Source organism: Coenobita brevimanus, chromosome 63 (genome assembly GCF_032717465.1).
Source record: "Coenobita brevimanus isolate Jiangsu-jjx chromosome 63, ASM3271746v2, whole genome shotgun sequence".
Classification (NCBI taxonomy): Eukaryota; Metazoa; Arthropoda; class Malacostraca; order Decapoda; family Coenobitidae; genus Coenobita; species Coenobita brevimanus.
Window position 1 is genome coordinate 11,032,284 of NC_137016.1, and position 19,105 is coordinate 11,051,388.

Here is a 19,105-nt window from a genome sequence, read left to right on the forward strand (position 1 = left end):
TCCAGTATAGCTTTAACCTAGCTAGTAAAGGTAGCAATAAATGTATTTGAACATTCACCAATAAATGATATTGCTTCAGTGTAATGGACATAACCCTTTCAGCCCGAGGACGTCTTCTTTTTTTTCATTATTTTCTTTTAGCTGAGGAGGAGACATCTGGCAGTGAAGGGAAGAATAAGTGAAAAATTTTAAGCCCTTCACTAAGTGAGGTTCTGTTGACGCAGTATAACACATACCAATAATTATTTTTATAAAAGGTCGTCACCGTAGTGAAGTGGTAACTTCTCAGCTATAGCAGATCTATTTCATTTTTCTATCTATCTATCCTCACATGAATCTATTCTGTATAAGAGATTTCTTGAACTGGAGAAGTAAGATATAGCCATACCAACCCCTTCAGTTAAGGAGGCGTTTCCTTATAAAATAATTTAAGAGGAACAAAAAAAAAATCTACTTTCGACTGTAAGCTCCAGTGCCAAACTGGTGAAGGTGTGTGGCACGTAGGAAGACTGCTATGCCTTATGGAACTGGCTGCCAAGTATTTAAAAAATTACAAGAAGCTATCGATCCCACAGGATGTTAAGGTGGCCCAAACACCCATGCCTCAGGGGGCTCACTGTGAGCGGTGCTGTCAGAACACTTTCCACTACAACAAACAAGCCTTATGGGGTTCACGTGGGCGACGTTCTCAGCACACTTAACATCACAAAACACCGCTGCCACTTTCACTCTCGGTGGGCCCCTCTTCCTCTGACCTGCCACTGACACCAACTTGATAGCCTGAGACGCCACGGGAGAGGCTCGCTGTAAATTGTCTGTCTTTATGGCGATTCATTTTATCATGTATTACCCATCTCTTCATCTTTCTCCCCTCGTCCGTGCTTCCCAGATTTGTTTTTATTTTTTTTCTTCTTCCCAACTCTTCTCCTTTATGTGTTTTCCCTCTGCTTCTCTTCTTTCATTTGCATATCCTAAGCAGCACAGTAAAAGCTAGTTCTACACTGTCAGTCTTACGCAACACCTCCTTTAGCTGTGTATTCCGTATTTGGACTATCTTACTCTTACCTCCCTGTTCTCTCCGCCCTTCCTTTCGGCTCTAATTAGCTACAATCTAGCTACAGGAAATGTCTTTGTTCTTTCTTGCCTTTACCCTCTTTTCCAACTCCCCTCCTGTGTTGTGTTTATCCTCCTCTCATTTACTGTACTTCTTCCCCTCTTCCTATAATACCCTTCTACTTCTCTTCTGTCCTCTCGAAATCCTAAGATGGGACTGGAAAGGTTTGAAGGAACTGTCAGTTTTACGTGTAGTACCGTTGTCTGTGTTCTATCTTCCTGTCATCTGCCTGTGCCATCCCTCCCTCCGGCTCTGTTTTCTCCAGTCTTTAATATTGATTGATTGGGTATTATTAAAATCTGGCGGAGCAACTGCCAGGGTCCCCCAGTCTTTAGGAAATCTCGTTATTTGTTCTCCATTTTCTTCTCCACAACTCCTCTCCTTTGCGATATTTCTCCTTCTTTTCATGTACGCTCCTTCCACCCATTTCCTCCAGTGCCTCTCGGTTTTCCTGCCTTTTGCCTTACGTACACTTTCCCTTACCCACTTTCGTCTTCCTACTTGCTTATGGAACACTCCTTCCAAAAGCACCTCCTCTGCTGTTTCTCATCCTCTTCATATGTCCTCATTCCGAAAGAATACCTCCCTTCTCCTGCCTCTTTGCTACTATGCTCTGTCTCCCATTCTCTTTCATTTCGCTCTCTTCGTACTTAACACTTGGGCTTTTCTCCTCTGCTGCCTTTACTACGTTACTGCTCTTAATGTACTCTGAATTTACCTCTCTTCTCTCCTAGCTCCTTCCTTCATGCCTTTCTACCCTCTTAACTCCTCCCTCCTCTGCTTTGCCCGTTCTCTTTCTCACATCTGAGTCCTTCCTCCCAATCTCCTCTTACTACTAGCTTTTCCTTCAGATACCTATACTCTCCGTCTGCCCATCTTCTCTCCAGCCTGTCTCTCTGCTCTCCTACCTCTTTCATCCTTTTCACTGCCTCCTATCACTTTCCAAGCTCCCCTTCCTCACCCTTGACATTTAGCTCAAATTCCTTTCCATCTTTCCGAGTACTCTCTCTCTCTCTCTCTCTCTCTCTCTCTCTCTCTCTACTTCTCAGTTCCTCCCCTCTCCCTTCCCCTTCCATTTTTTTCCTCCTTCCCTTTTGGTGATTATTTTTCCCCTTCTTCTATTTCCTGATACCTCCTCCCGTCATCCTTTAATACGCTTCGCCTGTCCCTCCCGAGCACATTAAGTAAGTGTTGTCACCTTTCCCCCTTCCCTTGCTCTGTTTTATATTTCCCTCAAATTTCCTCATCCTCTTTTACTACCGTCATCTTTCCCTTGCATCCCCTCAGTCCCCTCTAAGCCGTCCTCCCTTCTGCACATTCCTTCTGTAATACTCACATCCTACTCACATTCGTTTTCCTCTCGTATTTCTTTGTCTTTTGTTTGCTTCTACGTCAGCAAACAGTCTTGGTCAAAGCTGGAGTTCTGAAAGGATGCGTGTTCAGTCCCAGGCTCGGGCAGGGAACAGTGTGCGTTTTTTTAAAGTTTGGTTGCAACATGCTGTATTGGTCTTTCACAAAACCGACTAACTTGCTACAAAAACTCTTCCACTAATAACATTATATCAGTCTCAAACAAGATAACTGCAGCATTTTTAATACCGACCGTGGGTATTAGCGCCAAAGTGGTGATAGGTGAAGGTGTGTGGATTGCAGGACTGTGGAGTGTCAGGGAATGAGCTTTCAAGTCTAATCCCAGTAGTCGGATGCCAAAAATAATTAGTGTGGGAAGATGTCTGTAGGTTTTGCCTGGTTTGGCGGCGGTGTAAAGGAACAACTGGAACCCAACTGTATCTTTGTACTTTAGTACCTCTCTTCTGCATGGTACTGTCTTCTGCACGGTACTCTCCTTCATGGTACTCTCCTCTGTATGGTACTCTCTTCTTTATCGTAGTCTCTTCTGCATGGTACTCTCTTCTGCATGGTACTCTCTTCTGTATGGTACTCTCTTTTGCATGGTACTCTTTTCTGCATGGTACTGTCATCTGCATGGTACTCTCTTCTGTATGGTACTCTCTTCTGCGTGGTACTCTCTTCTGCGTGGTACTCTCTTCTGCATGGTGCTCTCTTCTGCATGGTACTCTCTTCTGCATGGTACTCTCTTCTGCATGGTACTCTCTTCTGCATGGTACTCTCTTCTGCATGGTACTCTCTTCTGCATGGTACTCTTTTCTGCATGGTACTCTTTTCTGCATGGTACTCTCTTCTGCATGGTACTCTTTTCTGCATGGTACTCTCCTCTGCATGGTACTCTCCTCTGCATGGTACCGTACTGTCTTCTGTATGGTACTCTCTTCTGCGTGGTGCTCTCTTCTGCATGGTGCTCTCTTCTGCATGGTACTTTTTTCTGCATGGTACTCTCCTCTGCATGGTACCGTACTGTCTTCTGTATGGTACTCTCTCCTCCAGCGTTCCTTTTATTTTCTGTTTCTTTCCTCTTACCTGTCTTCCCCATGTTGTTTGCCTGATCGTTAATCTTTCAACCAGTGGACGTATTTTTCATATATGGTACTCTTGCTCTTCCTATAAAGAACTTTTCGAATGTCCTTTTTTGTGCATGCACAGTATCTCTGTTTTTAACCACTTCAGTTGTTAAAATCTTATATTCACCATGCTCTTTCGAGCGCCGTTATTTTGCTTGCTTCTTCAAATGAAGATGCATAGGCGGCCACAGATGTTATCGTACTTAGTGCGGGGAACCACAGCACGAAAAAGTTTGGGAACCACTGTCCTAGTCGGTGCCTGTCTTTATTTATCTGCAGCTTTGTTCAATGCCCCTTTTTCCTCTAGCTATGCATCGTAATCCTTTGCTTTTCCTTTAGAATTTTCTGCCAAGCTTGATCCCTCATTCCACATTTTCCTGCGCATCTTCTCAGCCTCCATCTTCCTTGTCCTTCTCTTATCAATTTTCTCAACGCTTCCTGCTGTCTTCCCACATATTTTTATTTCTTAACCCCCTTTAACACGATGACATCTTTTATATTAACACCTACGACTTGATTATTTTTGTATGGGGTAGGCTAAACTTTCCCGAACTCCGGGGATTAGACACAGCCTTCATTAACCTCTTCACTGCCAAACTTTTCCCATAAACTAATATATAAATAATGACATGGATAATTAAATAAACCAATAAATAACCTCTGCAGCTGGCAAGAATGAAATAAATATGGCGTCCTCTGAATGAAAAGAGTAGCCTTCTCACAAGTTTCCTTCCCTCTCTGTTTATGTTCGTCTTTTCTTCCCTCCATTGCGTCTGCTCTTCTCCCTTATCTCTTTCTCTCTCTTCTCTTTTTCTCCTGTTCTTCTCTTCCTTTATTCGTTCATTCATTCATTCATTCACTTTTTTCCCATCGAAATCTTAACATTTTCCTTCCCTCTTCTTCATCTTCACTTTCGCTGTTCTCTTCTCTTCTCCGTTTCTTTCCACTTACCCCTTTCATCCATGGCCTGATTCCCTTTCTAAGTTTCTTTTCACTTACTCAATTCGTCTGCTCACCCTGATCTTAATCGCCACTCCTACTCCTTCACTCATTCTCATTTATCACTGTTCCACGTCTCCCCCCCCCCCGTCTCTCTCTCTCTCTCTCTCTCTCTCATTTGTTTGGCACCTTCCGCCTCGTCCTAGCCCTTCCACATTTGCTTCCCTCCCTAATTTTATCCTCTTCCACCTTGCTCCTCCCCATACCTCTCCTTCCCCGCCTGTGCTCTTTGCTTGACTTTCTCTGTAATTCTCTGCCTTCCCATTTGTTCCACTTTCCATCTACTTCATCATTCCCCTGCCTCTCCAGTTCCCGCCCTGTCAACACCTTCAGCCTCACCTTACTCACTCCCCTCCCTCTTTCCTACCTATCTCTTTTTCTGTCTCCCTCCTGCCTAGCCCTGCTCAGCTCAACCCAGGTCTACTCAGCCCAGCCCTGCTCTGCCCTGCCCTGCCCGACCAAGCCTAGGCCTGTCCCACGGACCTGCTTCCCACGGGCCTGTGTGCCAGCCTGTGAGGGGTTAAGGTCGCGGGGCACAGCAGATGATGAGTGGCTTCCCTCATGAGCACATCCTGTCCCCTCGCACTTCACCTCACCTCACCCTAACACCTCCTCCTCATGTCTCAAACACTGCTCACTTACCACCTTACCTCACTCCCACTCACCCCTTACTCATGTCTCAATCACTGTTCACTCACCATCTCACCTTGTCTCCAATCTCCCCTTACTCATGACTCAATCACTGCTCACACACCAATCACACATTCATTACTCAATTATCGTCATCTGTCAATCACTGCTCACCCACATCTCACGCCTCTCATTCGCCTCTTGCCAACTGACCCTGATCCCTCAGTCACTGCAGATGTACCTCTCATGCCTCGTCTCCATTACTCACTTACCATTTTTCAGTCACTGCTCCCTCGCCCCTTAATCACGCGTCACCTTCCAGTTACTTCTCACTCACTCACCCCATCACACTTATCGCCATACCTCAATCACTCACTCACCCCTGACTCAAACATTATTCACATGATCGTTGAGTGAAGAAGGTAATAGGCTCTTGTCCGAAACGACAAGAGATCGATCCCAGGCTGTGACACGGAAAAGAATAGGGAACTGCAAATCGCTGGTGCATTATTCACTGACTGTCCACAACACCCACCAACATATCGAGGGAACTCCTCCACTGATACCATCACACCAGTCCTGAATGAGACAGTCCTACCATGTTCTCAGAATGGATATATGCCAGCGCCCAAGTGACGACGTGTGAAGGTGTGTGACACGTAAGCCACGTGGAATGGTGGGCCTTAGGGAACGGATTGGCCCGTCAGTGTGCAAAGTCGGAAACAAATCAATGTTCATTAACCTCACACCTCACTCAGTCCTAACTCCTCACTCCACGCTCATATGATCTCTCTCTCTCTCTCTCTCTCTCTCTCTCTCTCTCACGTCTTTTAACACCTCTGTCCATTTTCCCTCTCCCTTACCGAACCTTTCCCATTATCTCCATTACTCCTCTGCCACCGTTATCATCCACTTCTCTTTCCTTTGCATTATCGCATAATTTCCACTTCATATTATCTTCGGCGGTATCTTCACACTCTCTCCCTTTCTCTATCCTTATCATTACCAAAAAAATTTCTTTCCTGTCACCTTTTTATGTTATCACAAAGCCTCTTCATTATCTATTTCCGCTTCTTCCATTGCTATTCATGTCAGTGTTAAAATATAACTTCTTTTCCTTCAGTCCACATGCCCTTTACTCCACTGGTGATACTATCATTATAAAATTTCCTCTTTTTTGTTTTTCCCTCCGTATCTGTTTGTCATAACTCATAATTTTTTCCCCTTCTGTCCTTTCTGCCTGCGCCTCTTTAGTTCATTATTTTCCTGCCACTTCACATAACCTACTGCACCCTCACTTTCCTTCTGCGCATTTAATTACTGTCTTAAACAAATTACTTCGTCCTCTTCTGTGCTCAGTTAGTCTTCTCACATTTATCACAGTCTCTCCTCCACTCATTTCCTCCCTCCTCCCGTCCTCCCTTTTCGTCCTTTACCGTTCATACCATATCACAAAATCTCATCAGTTCATTTTCCACCTCGCCCTGTTCACTTCATTACTATTTTTACTTATTTTTTCTCTCCTAATTCTCGGGGTCCCCTTTACCAGTGAACTCGGACTGTTAATATAATTTCTCTCTTCTCCATAAAACCTAAAAATTTCACTAACGCTTGTTTCTCCCTCTTTTTCCCCACATTACTCTCTCTCTCTCTCTCTCTCTCTCTCTCTCTCTCTCAGTGGACATTTGGAATTGACGGATGTTCATGTGCATATTAGTGTAAGTGTTGTGTGTGCGGGGGAGGGGGAGGACAGTGTGGGAGAGTGGAGTGTGAAAGTGAAGTGGAGTGTGGGAAAGTGAAGTGGAGTGTGGGAGAGTGAAGTGGAGTGTGAGAGAATGAAGTGGAGTTGGGAGTGTAGCCAAGTTGCAAACACAAACATAATATTCTCATCATCTTATTTCACAGTTTTGCTTCTTCTCGCCTAGGCTCAGAAAATCTTTGCTCCCATTTCTTAATTAATTAATTTCCATATTGCATCTTTCAGTTCTCTTCCCTATCTTTAAAGTTTTCCTGATACATAACAGCTGCGTTAGCTTATATATTAGGCATTTATTGTTGTTTTCTGTCAAAAATCTTCTTGGAGATAGCTCCGAAGTTAACCACCACTTCGCCCAAACTCATCAACCTACAATGCCTCCTTTCAACACGGTGTATTACCTCAACACTGCCCTGCTGTCCACCGCCATCCACATCCAACCTCTCCATTCACCCCCACCGTTTTATCCACTCCCACCCACAACACTGCCCCGCTGTCCAACACCATCCACGTCCAACCTTTCCACTCAACCCCGCCATTTTTATCCACTTCCACTAATAACGCTGAATTTTTACGAGACATTTGTACCGCTAACACCGCCCCTCATACAACGCCCTTCTTCACAGGGTGCACTCGTACCGCCTGACCCTACCACCACCACCATCAGTGCCCATCCCACCCAGCCCACCCACTCCTTTCCCTCATCACACTCTTTTTTTTTCTTTCTTTCTTTTTCTCACCCACCTCTAACTTAGACCTTAACAGCCTACCAACAACACTCGACTTCACAGCAGATACTTCGTCCTGCATGCCCCATCACCCACCACCATAGCAGCCCATCCAGCCCACTCCTGTCCACTCATCGTACACGTCACTTGAATAAATCGTCCCAAAACTCAATAAAATCATCTGAAGGTAGCACGAATAAGCGAATATATAATAGACGTCAGATGATTCAAGAGGCTAACTCACTTGGCGGCGCCTCTCTCTTGTTTCCTTACCTTCCTTTTGATCTCCAATATACCTGGTTAGGACGATGTTACTCAGGTCAAGAAAGCACAGTAGTAGTGAAGGGGTTAATGAAGGTTACATCAATCCCATTTAGGTTGAAAAATCTCCCATTCACTGTACATAGTAGTATGGAAACAGCAAAAATAAAATACAAATTATATCCTCCTGCTAAGGGTCTTAACTCACTCACCCGCATCTCTGTTATATTGCAAATCTGCCTCCTTGATCTCGTGCAATATCCCTCGTCACGGCAGCCTCTCCTCACACACCACACCTACGAGCATATTAACTCCTACGCCACCATCACGTCTTTGGAATATGATCACCGGCTCCTGAACACGATAGAATTTGATTTCCGAAATCGTTTATGAACTAGAGGGATTAAATATGCGAGACGAGAGGCCTTTCCTACGTTCAATAAAATCCCTGATGAACGTAAGAATAAACCATAAGTGATGCCATGGGATACTGAAGGTTCACTGATGTACTGTATGTTGGCGTATTTGGGATTCTGCTATTGGTATTTCTAGTAGATATTATTCAGCCGCGGACAGACCTTTCAAATTAGAGGGGTTAGGTACAGTATGTCACTCATTAATCGCTTTGTAGGGAGCTCTCCAGTGCGGAATAAAATCTTTGGAAATTAGCAAGTATAATCGGTGTATTTTTTTTTTTTTCTGTTTCCGACTCTGGGAAAAAAAAACTGACATCTCATTCCTCAAGGACCAGCAGTTCTCGTACGTGCTACATATCTTCTCATGTCATCACTTCGGCACTGCGGCCCACTTTTCACTCTGCAAGTATGTTAGGATTATCTCATTCATACTGGCGTAATGGCATTAGTATTTACCGTATGTTTGTATTACAGGTGGGTGAATCTTGTCTAGTATCAAATAAATGTTTTTATGAAACTTATGTCATCAAACTTCCCTGCCTCAACCTTTGACAAAACTCAAGACTTCTTTCAAAAAAGAAATCACGTCTCTAAGTACCTGATCATCACCTCATGAATGAAATAAATATGTCTGCTGGTACTGTACTAACTACTTCTTGTTCCATATCTTGTCTTCCTATTTCCATTCCCATTTCTCTTCTCTACCCCTCTTCCCGTACCTTCCCCCCTCCCTCCTTCATATGTACTGCTCCCTCTTCCATTCCACTTCTCCCATTGTCTATAACATCCATCACTTCTGCCATATGTTCATTTCTCTTCTCCAATCCCTTTCCTTTTCCCTCACTCTCGGTACTATCTCGTCTACGGTATTTTCTCTCCATTTCCATCCCTATTTTTTTCTCAAGATGGTATTACATTAATTCTGTTTCACAACATGTCCTTTCCCCCCCCCCCCTCCAGTTAAGAAAACTCCTTCATCTATCTTTCTCCTCTTGTGAGTCTTTTCTTGCCTCTCCTTTAATGCTCACCACAGCACAACAACCATACAATTTGCTTTTCCTCCCGATAACTGGATAATTACGCCTACATGAAGGCCGACGATTTTAACGAGTGTGTGTGTGTGTGTGTGTGTGTGTGTGTGTGTGTGTGTGTGTGTGTGTGTGTGTGTGTGTGTGTGTGTGTGTGTGTGTGTGTGTGTGTGTGTGTGTGTGTGTGTATTTACAAGTATTTATCCATCCATATATCTAGCTAGCCAGCTAAGGTATCTTTATATATTAACTTATCTATCTATCGATCGATCTATCTATATCAATCTATCTTTATATATATATATATATATATATATATATATATATATATATATATATATATATATATATATACCGGCATATATATATTCCACTGTCTCCCTTCGACATCAGTCTTATCGTTAATGAGGAGGGACGAGGGAAAGTAGGCTAAATACAGCTTCAAAGAGAACATGACGACGGCGGGAAACTGATGACTTTTTCGATGCATTAATCACAATAGCCAATGGGGTGTTGGGGGGGCGGCGGGGGGAGGGGGTCTGGGAGGAGTGGATTGCTGCAAAGACGGAGGGGGAGGGGAAAGAGAGTGTGAGTGGGGTGGGAATGGAGAAGAAAGGGAGGGGATGGAGATCGGTAGGGAAAGAGAGAAGTAGAGCGGGAAAGGGGTGGAAGAAGAATAGGCTGTGGATGGGGTGGCACTGAGATGGGAAAGGAGAGGTTGTGGGAGGAAATGGGGTGGGAGTGTGAAGGGAGTGGATGGATGGATGGGAGAGAGGCAGAGTTGGGGGAGGAGGAATGGAAGCGGAAGGGGAAGTATGGAAAAGGATGGGGAGTAAGAGGGAGGAATGGGAGACGATGGAAGGGTGGGAAACGGGAAAGGTGAGGAGGTGGAATAGGAAGGGGATGAGAAGAGTGGGAGAGGGGAAATAAAGGAAGAGACTGGGATGAGTGGGTGGGAAGAGATAAAGTATAGGTTGGATGTGAGATGGGTAGGAGGGAGGAGGAAGGGGAAGTTAACTGGGAACGATGGGATGAGGGGACAGGATAGCATGGACGGGTGGGAGTGATGAGAGGAGGATAAGGGCGGGAAGTTGGGTGAAGAAGGCTGGATAAGAGGACGATTTAGACCAAAGTACTGAAAGGTGGGTGGGTGAGGTGGCGAGGGGATGGGTGGAGCAGGGAGGAGGAAGGGAGGGAGGGATATTATTAGGGAGGAGATAGTGGAAGAGGAAGGAAACATAGGAATGCAAGAAGGAAGTTGAAAAGGAGGTTGAGGGAGAGAGAGAGAGAGAGAGAGAGAGAGAGAGAGAGAGAGAGAAGGAAGAGAAGGAAGGCGGGAGAGGAGGGCGGCAAGTAGTGAGAAAAGTAACAATTATGCAACAAAGCAGTATCTCACGCCTCCAAATTACCATAACGTGATCCTTGGTGTGAAAAATATTATTAGCAACTTTGTTAACACCCGAAAACAAACCCATCATAGCCAGTCACGGGGATAAAGACTCAAGAAGAAAAGAAAACAGAAACAAGAAACAACAAACGAGAAAAGAGGAAAATGAATTAAAATATAATGAAACTTGTAAACATCATCAATAGTAATACCAACAAGAAGCGGTGCCAAGGCACAGCAAACCCGTCCCTGGCAGTCATTTTAGTGCTCACGTAAAAACACAACAGGATATCTAGTCCAAAATGTCACATACAGGTATCAAACTTTGTGTATATCGAGTGAAAATTGATGATTTTTGTCGAACTGGAGATTTAGACCCGACCCACCTGACACTGAACCCCCTACCGCTAACTTAGGGGTGACCCCCCTGATGTAATGAGAATATTATAAGATGCAGACTTGAAAGATGCATTTTTAGGTTTTTGTTTCACGTCGATATGACGAATTTGAAAGGAGTTATGGCGATTTTTTTTTTCTTTCATATTTTGTGGGCCTATAGCCTGGGCCTTGCCTCAATATGGCCCAAAATTTAATTAGGTGATCAGATGGTCACAGCCCATCATCCTTGTGATTTTAGTCAAAATAGCAACAGTAGTTCTTGCGTAAAGTTGTTAACAGACAGACACACATAGGGACAAACAAACAAACAGACAAACCGAGTGAAAACAACACCCGTCTCCAAGCGCTTTTTGGGCTGGACGGATGATAATACAAATAACAGCAGCACCACCACCACCACTAACAACAACAACAACAACAACAATAATAATAATATAATTATTATTATTATTATTATTATTTTCAATATTATAATGGTCCAATTTCTGTATGCTTGTTGGTTTGTTACCATAACAGCAAAAAACGGTGCATGTAGCGCAAATTTTTGTCAGAGCAAGGTACCACTATAATACTCTAACTTGAAGAAAAAAACAATTTCCAGACCATCAGGCCTCCGGTTCCGCAGTTATGACTCTTTCTTGAAGACAGGAAGTAACTTGACATCAAGCGGAAGGCTGCCTCACAGCAAGTAATAATGATAAGACGTACAAGAAAAAAAAATAGTATACTAAGAATAATAAGAAGACCTGGAAAAAGACTATGGATATCTAGAATAAGTCTATCTATCTATCTATTGCCAGACGCCTCAATCCCGTTTGGGGTGGCCACAAACAAATCGCCTCCAAGTCGCCCTGTCCCCCGCCATTTCACTACCCTGCTCCCAACTCACACCCCCCTCTCTCATATACCTCTCCACCCCATCCCTCCATCTCATCCTCGGTCTCCCCCTCCCTCTTCCACCCTCCACCTCACTCACATACACTCTCTTCGTCAGTCTTTCACCCTCCATCCTCTCCACATGGCCAAACCACCTCAGTGTGTTCCTCACAATGCTTCCTATCACATCCACATCAACACCACAACGCTCCTTTATATCCTCATTCGTCAGCCTGTCTCTCCACGTGACTCCACAAGCTCCTCTTAAATAACTCATTTCCACTGCTCTCACTCTTGACTTGTGTCCTTCCAACAACGTCCAAGCTTCACTTCCGTACGTTAGAGTTGGTATCACAATACTGTCATGTAGAATAAGTAAAACCAGAATACAACTAGAGCAGCATTCAGAGAGCGCATACTTCTGCCAATGCCTGATCCGGATCCACCCCCAATTTTAATAAATTCTTTCTTGGCCCATGGCCCACCCATCTACAAAATTTCACTGAAATTCACTGAGAACTTTTGGAGATATGGTGTGAACAAACAAAGAAATAATTCCCGATCACAACCAAAATCTAAACGATTGTTCATTGGACCATACCCTACCCCTACAAAAAATTTCATTAAAATCCGTTCATAACTTTTGAGTAATCCTGCTAACAGACAGACAGACAGACTGACTGACTGACATACAGACAGACAGACAGAGACAGACGGACGGATGCACGGACGGACAGACGGACAGGCAGGCATACGCTGACAAACAAACAAATAAACAAACGCGTGGTAAAACATAATATACCTCCTAGCGTTATCTGGAGTCAGTACAAGAGTAGTGCTAACAAGAGAGGTTAATGGGGCCAATAGTAGTGCTCTCTGCATCACTAAGTGAAATAAAATGGTGTGGCTATAGATGGATAATAACAGAGGGTTAATCCCGCTGCCCTCTCGCCGTGCTCTTTATCCTGGCTATGTCCGTCCCTGCTGTCTGTACCTGTCTCCGTGCAGCCACCAAGGTGTGTTGGGCTGACTCATTACCAACCTGGCCTATTGTACCTGCCACCTCCTTATGCATAATTGCCTCGCTTGTGTGTGTGTGTGTGTGTGTGTGTGTGTGTGTGTGTGACTAATCAATGGTCCAGACGATAATTGTTTAGAATCCTGTGTTTGTGACCCTGACCCTCATAATTACCTGGCCCAACAATTGAGTGTTTGGCAGGTCAGGATAACACCATGAAAACAAGTGCTAGGTTTACCTCCGACAGAATCAGCCTATACTACACCACACTTCATTAGCCATACAGTTTTACATTTTTTTTTTTTTTTCAGATTTCAAAGCATTGATCATGAGAGAGGGGGGGGGGAACTAAGCAGGAAAAGACCCGGTGGGATGTAAAGGAGGGAAGAAAGAAATATATGGAAAGGAGAGAAGCAAGGGAGGAGAAGGCAGGAGCGTTTAAGAGAGGGTGACGGAGGTGGGAAGGGGAGGGAGACGGGAGGGAAGAGGCAAGGGGAAAGACGGGGGAGGAAAACGCAAGGTAAGGAAAGTGAGTCAGAAACAAGCAAGGGTTCTTAATAACATTTCACATCTTCCCGCACCTTAACTAGTCCAGGGTTACCCTACATTTCCTTTCATAATACCAACACCCTACCTATTAAATCATGCACTCAAATATACTCTTAAAAAGGCACACCAATAGTCAACGTGTACATCGTATCCTTCCGGCATAACTACGCAATGAAATCACGGAATCTTCCAAGACTTTCTAGAATAACATTTCTGTTTTTCTGCACAATTATATTATATACCTCCAAACATCGCCATCCTTATAACACTTCGCTCAAACACCGTCTTCCATTACAGATTCAAAATCCGTAATTTTTGTCGTCAGGCACGCACTGTGACGCAACAATATCCCACTGGAAAGTGACAAGCTCACAAGAGGTGACTGAACTACCAACCAGGGTTGTCGGGTGTTGCAGTACTCATGTGGCATCTATGAGTGTGATTTATGGCATTTTCTGGCAAACTAGTTTTGAAAAATGGCAGTCTTTATGGCAATTACAAAATGAAAGTAGAAAACTGAAAATGAACCACATATTTGATATACTTTATTCAGGAAAATAAGAAAATGGCAGTCTTTTTGAAATTTACAAAAATGAAAATAGAACTGGTAATTAATTAACCATACATTCACATGTTTTATTGCAGCTCAGTCACACATATAGACACCTATATCTGAAAACATTCAGTCAATATCTGGAGTGCTTTTTCAGCTTCACTGCTATCCATTCCTCATGTTGACTCTCCAGAGCAAGCAAGCAGCTGGACATGATCACGTATGCTTAGCCTCACATCTACAGTATAGCCGGACATGTCACGCTCCACCAGTAGTCGCCGCTGTCTCAGCGGCGAGTACTTACCTATAGAATCTAAAAATGTAAATAATGGGAGTGGAGAAGTTTTAATTTTTAATTTCAATTTTTAAGTCTCCCAAGATAAATTTGTATATCACTGGCAATTTCTGGCACAAAATGGCAAGCCAGCTACAAATTATGGCATTTTTATGGCATCAATTATTTTGTGCCATAAAAAAAATGGCAGTTTTTCGGGAAACATGAGATTTCTGGCAAAAAAATGCCATTTTTGGCAAGACCTGGCACCCTGCTACCAACTACGGGAACGTGATTGATAAGGAGACTTCGTATGACATCACAGCCTCGCCATGAAACACAGTTTCCATCGTCAAAATTTGACGGCCAGTAGTTTACTAATATTGCTTCTGAAAGAACAGACATTTATTTATTTATTTATTTTGCGGACAGTGACATCACGAGAAAAGAGAAATGAAAGTTTAAATAAGAAACAAGTTGAACCATTAAAAGCACTGCATTTAAAATCTCATTCACAACAATCTTTAATCGTTTAATGATTGTCCTAAAACTGCTTTCATTCAGACATTCAACCGCAGTGTCTTTTTAGCTTATAGGGGGAGTAATTCAATGATTTGCAAGTTATTGAGGAATTAAATGTACTACAGACATTAAAAATCTCCCGTGACAACAACAAACCGACAGCCAATCAGAGACGAGGTGGGCGGGGCTTAGAGAGGCGAGGACAGTGAGGTAAGGATGAGCTTGCTGTGAACCCCCTCTAAGGTCAGTCCCACGACGTGTTTTGCTTTGTTTCCTCCTGCGCATATGGTAGTGTGGCGGGTACAATGTTTTACCCAGTACATTGTGTGTGTGTGTGTGTGTGTGTGTGTGCAATTCTAACTGTACATCTGTACCTAGTATGTGTGTGTGTGTGTGTGTGTGTGTGTGTGTGTGTGTGTGTGTGTGCAATTCTAACTGTACATCTGTACCTAGTATGTGTGTGTGTGTGTGTGTGTGTGTGTGTGTGTGTGTGTGTGTGTGTGTGTGTGTGCAATTCTTGTACGTCTGTGCCCAGTGTGTGTGTGTGTGCGTGTGTGTGTGTTCTTACCTCATTGTTCTTACCTAATTGTATCTTTACAGGAATGAGTCAAGCTCGTATTGTCCCGTGTCTTAGACCATATTTATCGTACATATCCTTAAATTTGTGAATTGTTTTGGCACACACTATTTCATTCGGTAGTGCATTCCATTGATCAATTGCTCTGTTTGGGAAACTGAATTTCCTTACGTCTTTATCAACTCTCTTCTTATGCAGTTTTTTGCAGTGTCCTCTTGCTGATGCTTCTCCATATGTTAAGTAATCATTTATGTCTATTTTCTCCTTTCCTGATATGCACTTATATAGCATTATCATGTCACCGCTTTTCCTTCTCTCCTGTAGTGTTGGTAGATTCAGTTTATTTAGTCTTTCTTCGTAGCTTAGGTCCCTTAAGCTTGGTATGCATCTTGTAGCGGCCCTTTGAACTTTTTCAATCTTGTCTATATGCTTTTTGAGATGAGGACTCCAGACTATTGATGCATATTCCAGGGTTGGTCTAATGAATGATGTTATTATCCTCCTTAGCATGTCTTCATTTATGTATGTGAATGCTATTCTCATATTTGCAAGCAGTGTATACATGTTCCGTACCTTCTCGCTGATGTGGTCAGCCGGAGATAGTCTGTTATTGATAATCACACCTAGGTCTTTCTCTCTTTCTGATGTGTATAGGGTTTTATTTCCTAACTTATAATCCCAATCAGGTCTTTTTCCACTTTTACCAAACTTGATTACATGACACTTGTCCACACTGAATTCCATTTGCCATGTACTACTCCATTCATGAAGTTTATTTAATTCTTCTTGTAGCTCCCTACAAGAGTCTGTGCTAGTAATTCTCCTTTGTATTTTTGCATCATCTGCAAACATATTCAGATAGCTCTCATTTCCAGTGTTACTGTTTATATCATTTATGTACACTAGAAACATGATTGGTGCCAGCACCGAACCCTGTGGTACTCCACTAGTCACTTCTTTCCATGATGAGTAGTTTCCTCTTAGTACTGTCCTCATTTCTCTTTTTATGAGAAAGTCTTGCATCCAACAAAACAGTTTGCCTCGAATTCCTCCTTGATGGTACAGCTTCCATAAAAGTCTTTGGTGTGGTTCTGTGTCAAAAGCTTTCATGAAATCTAAATAGATACTGTCCACCCATCCTTCCCTTTCCTGTATTGTGTTTGTTACTCTGTCATAGTAGCTCAACAGATTAGTAACACATGATTTTCCTTTTCTGAAACCAAACTGTCTTTCTGTTATCATACTGTGTTCTTCTAGATGATTTACCCATGCTTTTCTTATAAGTTTTTCTAATACCTTGCTTACAACACTGGTCAGTGATACTGGTCGGTAGTTAAGAGGATTTTGTCTATTTCCTTTCTTGAATAAGGGGACTATATTTGCTTTTTTCCAAATATCAGGTAGTTTCCCTTGACTCAAGGATTTCTAGAAAATTAAAAATAATGGTTTTCTTAACTCCTTTGCACATTCTCGTAACACCCAACATGAAATTTCATCAGGACCACTTGCTTTTCCTCTGTCTAATCTACTTAACTCCTCCTGTATTACTTTTTCTGCTATTTGTATATCTGGTAGTATGTGTGGACATGCGTGTTCCACATATTCCTTCTCAAATTTTTTTTCTTCTGTAAAAACTAATTGGAAATTCTTATTTAGTGCTTCACAAATATCTTTCTCTTGTGTATAAGTGATTCCCTCGTCCGTGATGGATTGTATTATATCTTTTACTTTGGTTTTGCTTCTGATATAGCTGTAAAACAGCTTTGGTTGATCACTACTTTTATTTATTATATCCTCCTCAAACTGTTTTTGGGCTTCCCTCCTTATTCTTGTATAGTTGTTTCTTGCCTGTTTGTAATTATTATACGCCCTTTCACTGTTGTGTCTTCCGTATCTATTCCACAACAAATCTCTTCTTTCTTTTGATTTTTTACATTCTGTATTGAACCATTTCTGTATTTTCTTATCTGCTTCTTTGTGCTGTGGGATGTACTTCTGGACTCCTTTTTCATAAAATTCACAAAAATTTTTATATACAGCATTTAAATCTTGTCCTCTAAGCTCATTTTCCCAATCAACTTCTAAGAAATACTTCTTTAGGTCTTGATAATTTCCCTTTTTATAGTTTAGTCTCTTTTTGTAACTGTCATTGCTGTTTACTATGTCATATGCTATCCTGAAGTTATAATTTAGTACTGCATGATCGCTTTTGCCGAGTGGAGGGTGATATATTAAACTGTCAATGTCATTTTCTTGCCTAGTAAATATTAGATCTAGCACTGAAGGTACATCAAGTCCTCTTTTTCTAGTGGTTTCCCTCACATGTTGCGTTAAGAAAAACTCTTGTACTAGATCCAGGAGCTTTTGGTCCCAACAGCTTTCTTGGCTATTTATATCTAGAGTATTCCAATTTATATTTGTATTGAAATCCCCTGTTAGTATAATTCTTTCCGATTTCTCTTCCATTTTATGTAGCAAGGATCTTATACTCTGAATTGTACTCTCTGCCAGGTCCTCATATTCGTCTCTTTCCCATGTGTTTGATCTGGGTGGCATATACAAATTGGCTACAATTACTTTACCTTCAGATGTGTCGATCTCTACTGCAATCAGTTCTACTTGTGATGGTATATCTAGGTTTATTTCCTTGACTTTTAGATTTTTCTTAGTTAATATTATAATTCCTCCTCCTTTTTTTAAATTTCTGTCTCTTCTCCATATATTGTATTCCTCTAAGTTTAGTATGTCATTGGATATCCTTGGTGTTAATTTTGTCTCAGTTAGGCATATTATTTGTGGTTCATTTTCTCTGACATAATCATTCATCTCTAGTAATTTAGATACCATTCCATCCACATTTGAGTACATCAAATATATCATCTTGTTTATATACTTGTCATGACATGGTTCTACTAACTTCCTCCTTTTTCTTCCATCCTGTTTGTGTACCACTTTCGTACCTGCAATCCTATTACTTTGTAAAAAAAATTTCTTCTTGTCCTCTTCTGATCTTCCCTCATTTTTTGTTTTTGCTTCCTCCCTTTTCTCTTTCAATAATTCCAGTTCCTCTTGTGTTAGACATCTTTTTATCCATACATTTTTGAACTCCTCTTTTTCCATAAGATTCTTTGCATTTTTTAGTATCTCTTCCACAGTGTTTACACTCTGGAAAGTCACCTTTAGAGGTCTTGTCTTGCTTTTCTCGTATTTCCCTAACCTTTTGTGTTCCTCTATGTCTTTACTACAGATTTCCTCTGATACTTCTTTCAGTAAGCTCATTACATTTGCCATCTCCTTTTTGTCTCTAGTGATTTTGTTTTTAATTTCTTCCTCTTCTATACCAATGATTACTATTGATTTATTTATTTCTACTGAATCTCTGACTAACTTTGAATTGTTTTGGATTATTCTTTTCACTTCCTTTTTAATGTTTTTTTTCCTCCACCCTTGTTTCTAAGTCTTTCTTTACTTTCACCATTTCAGCATACGTGATTTCTACATCATTTCTGTAGCTTTGCACAGCTTCATTTACCTGTGT